Raw genomic sequence first — 13,627 nt, 5'->3', positions numbered from 1 at the left:
ATCTGAGAAAATAAAAGCAAACCAAACCACTCTGCTCTAAAACTTTCTGGTTGCTGGCTTGGAAAAAGGTAATTTCTGCCTAACTTCCCCTGCTCCTCTGTAGAAATAAAATTTTTTGCTTCCTTTGTCATTGCTCATAGATGAATATATGACAATCGTGATTAACTATGGGTTTGATGGCTTTGAACTCATCTGTGTTCTGTTCTTCCTCTTAGGCTTCCATAAGTATCAGTGCCTTCTACTACAGTGTCCGAGGACACTACTGTCATTTTACCACCTGAAGTATCCCCATACATCAGCTGCCTCCCACACTGACTCCTGACTTCCTCCACAGTATTCTGTTTTCCTCTCTGCACAGTTCCTCAGCTGTGCTAGAAGGACTTGGCCTCTTCATCCCCATGGCTGAATATTCTCATTTCCCCACCCTGTGACTAACACCATGTCCTCTCCTTCTCCATGTCTTATGTCCAGAGTTTCTGCAATGGTTGTGCACAACTTTACTGTTGTGCTTTGGTGAGATATTAGGGTACATCTCACCTGTTCAGTGATCTCAGCTCCTCATTCATCCGGCCTTGGGCTACACTTACTTGCCTACATTTATCAATCAAGCTATCTCCACATTCATCTCCCTGGTCCAGCAGAGAACAGTACAGCATTTCCATGTAAGTTATGATATTACCTAGGAAGCTCTGCATCAGCAAAGCTGTGGATGAAGTGTGTGTTCGTGCCAGAAAAGCAAAGTAGGTTATGTCTCAAGAGATACATAGAGTCCATTAGTAACAATTCTACCTCTTTATATTTTTAGATTTTTCTTTGTTATCTAATAGCACTAGCACCTTGAAAGTTAGTTAGCTAGCTGTGCAAATTGCTACAGATATGTTTTAAATCTCACCTACAGATTCATAAGGAATTTGTGCTCAGAAATTTGTTAGGATGTGGGAAAAACTGACCTGCACTTTGTGAAAAGCTCGTAGCAGAAGAGGCTACAGCCAGCTATACACAACTCAGACAAGAGAGAGCAGGTTCTTTGCCTCAGCATATGGATGTTCTAGGCCTGGCTTGGGCTGCGTACATGAGGAGCAGCCGGAAAGTCTTTGCACAGCAGCAGCCTGTATTTTTTTCACTACTAATTCATAGGGACATCTTATCCATGGAATTTGCAGGTTTTCTCTTCAGAGAATATAAGCAAGTGGAATTTCAGGACAGGCACTTGCCACTGAAATTGTTTTACCCTTGGAATCAGTAGGAGGAGTAGTAGGCCTGTACTGAGCTGTTTTGAAAATCCCACGCTAGTGCAGAGAAAAATGTGATGTTGATTACATCTAAAAGCTCTTCAGAACAATATAGAATTTTAAAAGCGATCAAAGCGTTGCTCAACAGTGCTGCCACTTAAAGTTTTGTGCATACTGCCTTTCTCCTCTTTCCTGATCTTCCTTGTTCTAGGGTCAGCGTATTGTCTTCTGAAGGCTAATCTGAGCATGATTTTTTGACACGACTCACACTGCTGCTGGCAGAAGTGCAACTACTTCGATGACTGTAACTGTTTTATTTTCAGCTAAAAAGAAAGAATTTCCTTCTCAGCAGAGGAACCCCAGAACTTCCTGATAGCTCTGCAATTTCACTTGCTTTCAGTGAATAGAAGAGAGAGCTAAGAAAATCTTTGGCCTGACTTCTAGATCTTTTTCAGAGAAGTGAACAGCTTACCTGGAGAAAGTTTCATTATGGCTCGTAATGCTGGACAGATACTCCAAGTTTTAAACACTCAGCTCAGCACATATCTGGCTGATCCCGAACTCTGGTTTGTGGAAGAAGTTGTGTGAAGCATCTTTGCTTTCCAGCTGTGCTTTGAATGATTTAAGGCTCAAGTCTGGCTTATTACTTTTTGGATTAGCTTAAACTAAATGTGCAAATGCATGGTGCAGAGGAAGCACTAATTATTTACTTAGCTGGTAGTCTCAAAAGAAAATTTATTAGAAAATATCTGAAAAAAAGTCTGTACTTTTGTACACTACAACAAACGTTTAAGCGAAAAAATCAAGGACATCACTGGTTATTCATTATCAAGATTAAACTATCAAGGCAAAAACATTTAGCTGCCTTATGCTGGAGGAATTTAAACCGTCCATGAACATATATAAAAGACTTTTCCTGTATGCTTCATCTCAGTCTTACAGTGAGCTACCATATGACCATCTCTGTGAGGTTGGAGACATCCAGATAAATCCCCACTGCACAGAAACAAAAAAGCATGATAGTTGTGGAGGGTAGTTAAGTTTTAGGGGTTTAAATAAAATAGTGTGTAGAAAAATTATATCATTTATAAAACTGCTTCCTTTTTAGAATTTTTTACTTACCTGGGATCCCCTAAGCTCACCGGGACATGCAGGTAGCAACTTGGGCTGTGTGTTACAGGAGCATGTAAGAACAAGCTACAGAGTCCTTAATAAGGGCCTTGATAGAACTTGTTTTTCTGTTTTCCTCCATAATAAAAAAACACTCTTTTTTCTTTTTCTTTTTTTTGTCTTGGCAAAATCATCTTAACCATTAATTTCCTCTACAGTTCTTCATTTGTAAAATGCAGTTCTCTTTAGCTCTGCTGTGCTACATTGCCACAGCAAGATAACATTAAACGGAAAAAGATTTTCATGTTTTAAAAAGTCTGTTCAGTTTGGTCCCTGCTGACCCCAAGCTGAGGGACAACCCTCCTTGTGTGTAAACAGTATAACAGCAACCGACAAGCCCATGAGACATCTTCCTGGGCGAAGGAAGACAAATCTGGTGTTGGCTTCAAATACATGCAGGAAGCCGAGTCTGTGACATTTTGTTTCTTTACGCATACGCAGGGTCAAAAGAATATTGACCATGGGAAAGTGTCACGGTAGTAAACAACAAGGGATTAACTTGTGAAGGAGTGAGAGGTGGAGAGCTCAAGATCTCAGTCTTCCTTCGGCCTTCACACTTCCTCCCACGTGACTTTTTTTATGGTTTGTTTTCTTGCTTTCTTGTGCTACCATGACCCAGCTGAAATGGGCATCTGGAGCATGGAGCATGAAAAGGTGGAACACACAACTGACAGTTTGGTTTTTCTTTCCAACACGCGAGGGCACTGTTGGTTTATTTTTACAGCAGTCACCGTCCTCTGCTGGCAAGCCCACTCACTGCATCTCACCAATGCGAGCCTAGTCTCCCCGAGGGGACTAGGATCTTTGGGGGTCCAGTCTAGAGGTCCCAGCTCTCAGCTGTAGGTGTAACTCCTGAGATCTGATGTACATGGCTGAGAGTATAAAAAAAGACCTCGCCAAGTCCCGTTACAAAATCAGACTCATTGCAGAACTTTCCAGCTGCTACGGGAACTTCGATGCCTAGATATGGATTTCAGAGCAGATTTTCCGAACACTTGATTTTGATGACTCTAGCTTTAATGCATCTTCAAGTGACGCTTTGTCGACCAGGGGGATCTTATTTTTCTTATAACCTGTGTTCTGGCCTGTTCTAAGAAAAGGTGTCCCATTGCTGTGCTATACTAAGTCTGCCATTTAAATCTTGCTCTCTGGCCCATGTGGCAGTTCATGCATCAGGAGAAATGACACCTTCTCTGTGTGCAGTCTTTGAATACTTTAAAAGTTGACTGTTTGAAGCAGTTAGTTTTACAAATAACAAAGGCTTTATTATGGAGACCACCTTCACAGCAGCAATAGAAGACTGAAAATGCTTAGCTTCTGTGGTTCTCGAATAAACACTTAGGAAAAACTACTTAAAGTTTGGACGACTTAAACCAATCTAAATATTATTACCACATTTCTCTGGCTGCCGTCTGGTAATATGCACCAGAAAATACAGACTGAAATATTACAGGCCCTAGAAAAGACATTCAAAGACATTCATCATCTTAAATAGATGTTAAGTGCTGCTGACCACACCAAACTAGCCGTGCCTTGCTCACTGCCTTCATCTCTTCTCGACCAACCTCTCTGCAGTCCCTCAGTCTTGCATGAGTCATAACATAGGCACAATTTGTCAGTTTTCTGTAATTAGTGCAGCAAAATTAGTGAGCTCCGAGGAATTGCTGTGATATCAAATCAGTTGTCATCTTTCTGGCTAACGAGAATGGTGAGTCACCCATTTTTTGCTGAAAAATGAACTCTTTCCAGAACTTGAATTTCACACCAAAACCCATCACCTAGTCATTTTCTCGATGCTCGGAAATATACCTCTATTCATGCATACGTGTGTGATATTGGCACTATGTGGCAAAAACCTATCTCTGGAACATGTTTACTGGGCTTTGGGGACCACACAATTGTTTTTGTCATTTTACTTCTGGTGAGCTTGCTTTGTGTTTGAAACGACCTGGTTGAATTACGCCAACACACCTTGTCTTATTCTTGGAGATGTAAAAAAATATATCTAACAGTCAAAGAACCAAGAACAGACAAACAACTTTCGCATTTATCAATGGCTTTATTTAGCTTTGAGCAGCAGGAATCACAGGATGAGTCATACGCATGACTTCTCTGCTACAGCTAATCTAGGCTCTGGTGTTGGGTTAAGAGATGACAGACCAGCCAGATGTTGATATGAACAGGAACACACCAAACTGTTGGTGGTATTAAACTTATTAAGCTTACCAAATCTCATGCTTCTAATGCTGTGCATGTGCTTTTCTGCTGAAGTAACTTCCAAGAAAAGCAGGTACGACAGTCAATATCTGGAAAGCTGACCCTTTCCGCACCAGTTTTTACAGAATGGATGGGCTCGGGAGATCTGGAGACCAACTAGTCCAACCTTTAGTGGGCCTCCTTTTCTCCAAGTTAAATAGCCCCAGTTCCCTCAGCTGCTCCTCGTTAGACGTGTGCTGCAGACCATTCACCACCTTCATTGCCCTTTTCTGAACTCTCTCCAGTAACTCAATGTTTTTCTTGTAGTCCAAAACTGAACCTAGTACTCTAGGTGCGGCCTCACCTGTACCATGAACAGGGGAACGATCACTTCCCTGGTCCTACTGGCCACACTGTTCCTGATATAAGCCAGGATGTGGTTAGAATTTTTGGCCACCTGGACACACTCCAAGAACCCCCAGGTCCTTTCTCACCAGTCAAATTTCCAGCCGCTCTTCCACATATTCGTAGCATTGCTTGGAGTTGTTGTGGCCCAAGTGCAGGACCCGGCACTTGGCCTTGTTGATACCCACACAACTGGCCTCAGCCCAATGACCCAGCTAGTCTAGATCCCGCTGTAGAGCCTTCCCACCACTGAGCAGATCAACAGTCCCACCCAACATGGTATTCTTCATAAACTGACCAAGGGTGCACTCAGTCCCCTCATCCAGATAATTGATAAAGATATTAAAGAGAACTGGCCCCAGTAGCGAGCCCTGGGGAACACCACAAATGACCAGCCACCAACTGGATTTGACTCTGTTCACCACATTTCTTTCGGTCTAGCCATCCAGCCAGCTTTTTACCCAGCGAAGAATATGCTGATCTAATCCATGAGCTGTCAGCTTCTCCAGGCAAATGCCGTGGGAAAGTGTGTCAAACATTTTACTGAAGTCCAGGTACACAACATCCACAGCCTTTCCCTCATCCACTAAGCGAGTCACAGTGTCATAAGGGGAGATCAGGCAGGTCAAGCAGAACCTGCCTTTCACGAGTTCTGCTTTTACTCCTGAGTTCCAGCCAAAGCTCTCTATTTAGCCAGGCTGGTCTTGTTCCCTGCCAGGTCGTCTTTCGGCACACGGGCACAGTTTGTTCCTGTGCCTCTTAAGATCCCCTTCTTGAGGACCAGCCATACTTTTTGGACTCATTTGCCCTTCGGGATTGCCCCCCCAGGGGACTCTGGCAACCTCTCTCCTAAACAGATCATAGAGTGCCATTCGGAAGTGCAATGCAGCAGTTCTGCTGACTGCTCTCCTCGCTTCTCCAAGAGTAGAAAACCTGATCACTTCATGATCACTACGCCCAAGGCGACATCCAACCAACGTGTTACCCTCAAGTATTAACAAACAGGTCCAGTGGAACGGGTTGTGTCAGGAAGTTGTCTTCCATGCACTTCAGGAGCCTCCTAGACTGTTTATCCTCTGCTGTGTTGTATTTCCAGTAGACATCAGGTCAGTTGATTTCCCCCACAAGAACAACGGCTAGCAATCGAGAAGCTTCACCCAGCTGCCTGCAGAATATTTTGTCTGCTTCTTCAACCTCGTTGGGTGCTCTGAAACACACTCCCACCTTGTTGGACTTCCCACTGATTCTTATCCATAAACACTCAACACTATCACCCAACTCATCAAACTCCAGACAATCAAAACATTTGCAACATACAGGGCTACCCCACCTCTTCTCTCTCGTTGTGTAAGTCTTCTGAAGAGTTTATAGCCATCCAATGCAGCACTCCAGTTGTGTCAGTCATACCACCATATTTCCGTGGTGGCAAATAAATCATAGTTTTTCTGCTGCACAGTGGCTTCCAGTTCCTCCTGTTTGTGGCCTATGCTGGGAGCATTCATGCATATGTACATCAGCCGTGCTATTGATCCCCGCACCTTTTTGCAGTGAGAAACCGTAATTCCTTTGTTGTCATCTGAAGGTATTGTCCATGGTTTCTCACATATCTATAACCTTTGTGTCTCCTCTACGACGTGGCACTCCATCTCCTACCTCCACTGGGACAGCAGACTGAAGAGCCTCGCTAGAAACGCATCCCTCTAAGGACGGCAACTCGACTTTCGGTTTTTTCACCCCTTCCCGCTTCGAATCTAGTTTCAAAGTCTTTCAGTGAGCCCTGGTAACTTCTGCCCAAGGATTCTTTTTGCTCTTTGAGACAGGTGCGTCCCATTCATGGCCAGCAGGCCAGGTGTCATTGTAAACTGACCCATGATCAAAAAAACCCAAAATTGTGCTGGTGACACTGGTCTCGCACCCAGGTGTTGATCTTCTGGGTCATGGGGAGAAATGCATGGATGCCATCAATGTGTATGAATATCTGAAGGGAGGGTTCAATTAAGTTAGAGGCACTCTCTTTTCAGTGGTACTGAGTGACAGGTCCAGAAGCTTTGGGCACAAACTGAAACACAGTAGGCCTCCTCTGAACATCACGAAACACTTTTTCACTTGTGAGGGTGACTGAGAACTGGCACACACTGCCCAGAGAGGTGGTGGATCCCCATCTTTTGGAGATACTCAAAAGACACCTGGACGCTGTCCTGGGCAACTGGCTCTAAGTGGCACTGTTGGACATGCATTCCAGCATTTTCTCTCACTAAACGCTGAAACATCTTTTTGCTTCTGCCCTTTATGCCTGGAGAGAGTTCGACTGGTACTGAAGGAATCCTTTTCTGAAGCACGGTGAACCATGTTCTTGCTGTTCAAAAGGCACCTTTTGCTCTGTCCAGCACTGAGAGCTGTGTTAATTAAAGTCATTGCTGCTAAACCGGATTCGTCATTCAGTGAGGACGTTCAACCAGCCTGTTCGAGATCATGTCCATGGGGCTTTGTCGTCAAGGAGCAGCTACAGTCAGAGCTGCAGACGGGGTGACACTAGTCATAGCACTAGTCTGACAGCAGTACTAAAACAACTATATTCTTTAGCTTAGCACTGAGAATATCTGCACTATCAGTTTTGGTTCCTGAAAAATCTATCAGAAGAGTTGAGGTGGAATATTTTTAATTTTTTGACTACTCGGCGAGTCCAGTTTTCACATACTTCTTTGTGATCACCAGTTTTATGAAAACTGGTTTTCACCATGTGACTGTCGGCTTCGGAAAACAATAAGTGGATTAAGTAACAGATGTTCTATTTAGTTCCATGTGAACTATAAAATCCTGCAATCTTATACCACTTGTACTTTCCGAGGACTAGGCTGCTGGCATTCCTCAAACCCTGGCAGTCACACAGCAGACTCAGAAAGTTCTGAAATCAATACTTGCCCTTCCTGGCTTGCAAGGGGAAGAGCAGACATTGTTGGTCCTCACTGAAACACAACTCTTGACCCTGCAGTCTCACATCACTGGGTTCATCAGGAATCCTACTACCAAACTAGGCTGCTAAACGTTAAACAGGGAGGGCAAGGGAACAAGGGGAAGCAGCTGGTTTGCCCGTTTAAGGGACAGACTGTTCCCAGGAAAACTCTCAGAAGATCGAGTTGCTGCAGGCAGTAGCAGCTGCACGAAGGAAGCGTGGGATGCGTCTGGAGCCTCGGCATCTTTACAGCTATATCTAGCTCCCTCTTGCCCCCAGCAACACTGGAGAGCATGAAGGATCAGCAGCTGGCCTGAAGATGTAGGGGCTGCAGAGACGTTGGTGCGCACGGAGACAGGACCACCAGACTCAGTGGAAGAGGAGAACCTTCATAAAAAGGTGAAGTTTCATAACCCAGCACCTTCACAGCCAAAACAAACCATAAGCCATTGCTTTTGAAAGAAGGCTTATTTTCCACTTAAACACAATACTTACAAATTGGTCCCATAATTCTGCTAACCTGAATTTCATTTTCCAAGGTGCCCAGCTCACGCAGTTCTGCCAGAGATCACATCCCGAGCTCTCCTGGGTGCTCCAAGCATTTCCAGCTGGAGAATGGGCCAGACTGCATGAGGCTCCACAAAAAGATGTAATGTGCAGAAGGGGTAGGGAAGGTTATGCAAATACTTACTGTGCAGAAGTACCAGAAGGCACATCATAATTTACAGGTACAGCATGGAAACAGTGCTAGTCTGACAGAGCTTCATGTAGGCTTGCTGACTGGTGTTTCTGGTTCAAGGAAAGTGTACTTGGGGAAGGACAGCTGATAAAGTCACTGGCCTCCCTTCCTCCCTGTTGTACCACAAGGGGGAACACTTCCGAGGTGTGTATTATATTACTTGTCAGGTTACTGCTCCTCTGATCACACAAGTCTTGCATGTCCTTTTATGTGCAAGACAAATATTCGCTTTATGTTGTTGTTACATTCTAATTTAATCACATTTTCACTGAAGTGGTGCCGACAGCGAGCCATTTCCAGAGAAGCCTTGTCTGTCAGAGAGAGCATAGATGCCACCCAAAGTCAGTAGCAGGAGAGTGTGCAACCTCTGCCGTCATTTACTCTGACAAAATATTTTGTAGAAACAGAAAGTCATGCTCTCACTGTGTCATCAGATGAGGAGGCTCCTGTGTGAAAAACCTGGTTTGTTCAAGTGAGAGCAGCTCCTGGTGAGCTTGATTTGTGGCAGAGCAAAGTTCACTCTCCATAAAGGCAGTCTTCAGCAAAAGACATCATGAAAGATTCATCGAAAGTCACATCTCTGACAGAGTTAGGAGAGGTAGAGGAGATTAAGGCTGTGCTTCCAGAGCAGGCAAGCACTAGCCAGCGAGGTCATATGGTCTGCATGGGCTGAAGGAATACGAAGTTAATCATTCGTTCAAATTAAGGCACAGGGGCTTTTTTAGCACATGCTTATAACAGGATGCTGCTGAAAGCACTATTGCATGCCACACTGGCAAAGCTTCAGCACACATGCAAAATCCAGCCTGTGGTGGGCTGAATAACGTCCTTGCCCCGAAAGCACTTGAAACCAGCACAAGCCTCTTCATTAGATCCAATACCTATACCATGTTTTTCGGAGCTGATCCACTCCCCTCCAGCAAACTTTAGTAAAAATTTTTACTCGAAGAGGGCAAGGAGGAGACAATATCCCTCTCCTTCCCAGCGAATCCAGCAGAGATACACAGGAGAAAACCGATGTCAGCGGGTAAGTATGACCACTGCCTCCGTGAGGCAAGTCAGAAAAGTCCAACTCTGCTCTGAATGGCATCAGGACTTACAACTTGAAAATAAAACTATTCTAGAAAAAAAATTCTGAGGTTACATATGTCCTCTTGAAAGGACGTGCACAAATCATTCAGACATGGTTTCATTTTAATTCTGTCTGAACAGTCTTTGTGACACACAGACTGACACCAAGAAATAGGAAGTAATTTTATATGTCATGTCCCCACTTACTCTCCCCAACTTTCTCACCGAATTGACTTCCTCTCGCCCCTGTCCACTCTTAATTATTTTCAGAAGAGCAGTATATTTCTGCTTCCTAAGAGCATTAAATTTTTTCTCTAAATCAATAATTTTTCTCAACTCTTCCTTTTAAGGGGGCACTTCCGTCTCAAAGTCGAAGATGAATGGGAAGAATACTGGGAGGGTTTATGCACACAGGAGTATGCGTTTGGATGTTCCCAAGAGTGGGGATAAGTGTCCCAGTATTTTTGACTAAAAGCAGTCTTAGCTGTAAAAATCCCTAAAGCTGTCAGAAAAGTTTGGCAGCATGGAAATCAGGACATGTTACCTTCTGCACATTAAGCAACCTTTCACATCAGACAGTTGCAAAAGAGATCCAAAGGCAATATTTTTTCTTCTTCCAGGAACAGTAGTATTTGAGACTGGGATTTTGAGTTATGAAATTTTGAATATGGTTTCCTTATTTAGGCACTGAGGCAGAGGTTAGTGACAAAATTATACCCTGTTTTATAAGGGTGCTCTCTCAAGCTTTTTGGAAAACACCTTGGGTAAAAACATAACCGAGAATCTTTCCAAAAGCTCTTTTAAAAGCTCAGTAATTCCCCTTGGTCTCAGCCCTCCATAACATGCCGCATCTGTCCATCACAGATGCAGGGCATTTAATCTACACTCTGCCACAGAAGGATGCATAAGTTCTCCCTCCAGGTCAAAAATCCATAAGCAGATCTTTCTGGCCCTTTTATGTGACCTCGCATCAGTAATTTGTGGTGGGGAGATGTCACAGCGGATCCTTACGTTAATTTTGATGCAGACAGACTAAATTCAGATCCTTGTCTGGTAATGGTACCAGTGGAAATAGTTTCTGCATCTTACCCATGAAGGACTTGTTGCAAAGACACCAGATAAAGCCTGGAAGGAGTCTAATGGCATTAGATTAGATACCAGGGTTTTGTCTGTGAATCAAACAGAAGTAAAAATTTCTATTCCCGGTAGATGGCACTCTTTCACTGATTTTTTTGTAGTTAGTGCGACAGCAGCCTACAGCCAAATGAGCCTGCGGAGCAAGAGCTTATTGGTCATAGAAACCATCAGCTCTGGCCTTTACTGGAGACTCGGGTGATAGCACAGCAAACCCGGATCAACACACCTTGGAAGGAACGTAGTAGCACCTGTTTTTCAAATAGCGTAGCCATAAAGAAGATAATGGCATGTAACGGCAACTGTATTCCGTGTACTGCAGGGATAGCTGCAGGGACAGTGACTTTGTCCTTTGAGCTTCAAACGCACCACTTGCAGATCAGTTAGTTGCTGGGGTTGCCGTGGGCTGCATTTCTCCTTCCCATGGGGAGATGAGGTAATGCAGCAAGCAGGGCAAGACAGCATTTTCCATGCTGGAAAAATGCTTGATGCTAGCAAGGCACCATCTACCCTGTCTGTAACTCTTGTAAGTCCAGATGACAGCTCCCATCTTCCCTGGGGAGGTGTTGAGTTAATAGACACACATGCATGTAGAAACTGTCATGGTTATTTTCCATAAGGATTCGAAAAATTTGGCATAGTCATTCTATCAATTTATTCAGGGGACTGACAGTTGTCTAAATACACAGCAGGCTGAGAAAGATAGTTTTTCTCTCAGAGAAGAAATTCTTTCTTGCTAATTAATTACAGGGGAAATGGCAATATGCACTTGTGTTTAGTCAGAGGAAAGTCAGGCTAAGGGTAGCAGGAAGGCTGGTATTGTTGAGTTGCAGTGTCTCAGGAGCCTAGGGTAGCCTTTTCAGCACACACGCACATTTTGTGTGACATTGGGCAATTTACCCAGCATCTCTGAGGCTTATGACAGTGCCTTTTTACACCATAGGGGTCGGTCAGACATGTCACACCACAAGCCCATCTGTACATGTGCTGATTTGCACATGCCTCCTAAACAACGGAAAGAAGTCTGTCCTTGGCTTCCCATTTCAATGCAGGTCTGAAATAGTGAATTATTTGCAGCCCACCTGGTCCGAAAAAAATCATACTTTGACACAAATCTCTTGACACAAATCCCACTTCGGTGTCTCTGCCCCATTATTTAAAATCCCACTTAGGAATACTATTAAAAATTCTAACAAGACCCATTCATTAGCCAGTTTGTTCTATGAAGGGGAAAAATTAATTGTAACTGCTCAGCAGTGGTAATTTTGACTGAAGAATGATATGGCAGGAAGGGCAAGAAGGCCCAACAACGAAGAAGTAGTTAAACTGTCTGGATTGCCAGATACAGAAGGACTCCTTGCAAGGGAGTGAAGATTCCAACAGTGTTGAGATAAGAAACAGCTCAACACTGTTCTATAGCCATCCTGGGGTGGGAGAGGTTAATGACCCAAGTTCAAGGGCCGTATTTAGGCAGCAGAGCTGGCCTGGGGTATGGACCCACAGCTGTGCTGAAGTGGGCAAATGCAACCACTCTCGGGATTGGTGCTGGTACAAGTGTATATAAGGAATCTGCTTGTGAATGCATCTTTGGAGACTCCATGTTGAAAAGGTTGTTGCGGTAGGACTCTGCCCAGTGCATTGCCCATTAGGTTTTTTCTATTAAAGCAGAAGCGTTTGTTTAGTTCGTCTCAAGAGGTAACATAAAAATTCTCCAACATCGACCATGATAATTTTTACTCCAAAGAGTTGTATGATCCTGGCTTATCAGAAACAAAAGGCTGGTGCGAATTTCTGGACATATACGCAAAACATCGCTTTTAAACAGGTCAGAAGGAAGAAAATTACTTCCCTTTCCCAAGTGAAAGAGCTCAGGTCTCTTTTGGTAGTTTGAAAGACCATTAAGAACCTCTCCAAGTACAGAGAAGCATCTTATTAAGTCCAGTTCTTGTCTGACTTTCCCCCACCAGGAAATTTTGAAGTCTTCTGCAAGGAAGTTTTAATAGAACATTAGTGGCATATGACATGATCCAATTCCTTACCTATGGTTACCACCAGGCCTCCAAGTACAGTGTCAACGTTTGTCTATACCACACTGGGCAGCAGAGGCAAATGTGTTTGCTCTATGTCCTTGCCTGGTAAACATCCAGAAAAAATACTTCCATCATTAGCATTTTCCTTAGAGGCTAGTTTACAGCCATTTGTTCTAAAGAACTCTCTAGTATCATCTTAAAGCCTTGAAGTCCTGGTGAGTCCCAAATCTGCTCTGCTGGTCTGTTCAATTACCCTTTCTGCAGTGGCAAATGGAGCCGGAGTTTTCCCAGACCTGTGTATCTCTAAAGGCAGCTATAACTCCCTTTTACATTATGGGAGGCCTGTCGTTTCAATCCTAGCACACCTATGCCCCTTCATGTCACAGCTGTGCCAAACACATCTTAATGTACAGTCATGGTTCCTTTCAGGGCCGTCTACCTTTTTGTGTCTTGGGGGCCTGCATCGCAACACACTCTAAGGGTTTTCTGATCAGTGAACAGCCTTGTTAGTAACTGCTGAAATTCAGCACGGTCATCATTTGCATGCTGATTTCAATGGATATTGATATTTTTTGCTCCCCAGCTCATGCCTTGCTTTGTTCAGGTTATGTCACTGTTCACGGGCTTCATCGTATGGACCGTTTCTTTTCGTACTTATCTGGCTTCTTCCCATGAGAAACCGTAATTCCTTTGTGGC

This window comes from Caloenas nicobarica, chromosome Z (genome assembly GCF_036013445.1).
Source record: "Caloenas nicobarica isolate bCalNic1 chromosome Z, bCalNic1.hap1, whole genome shotgun sequence".
NCBI lineage: Eukaryota > Metazoa > Chordata > Aves > Columbiformes > Columbidae > Caloenas > Caloenas nicobarica.
This window is presented reverse-complemented; position numbering follows the sequence as displayed.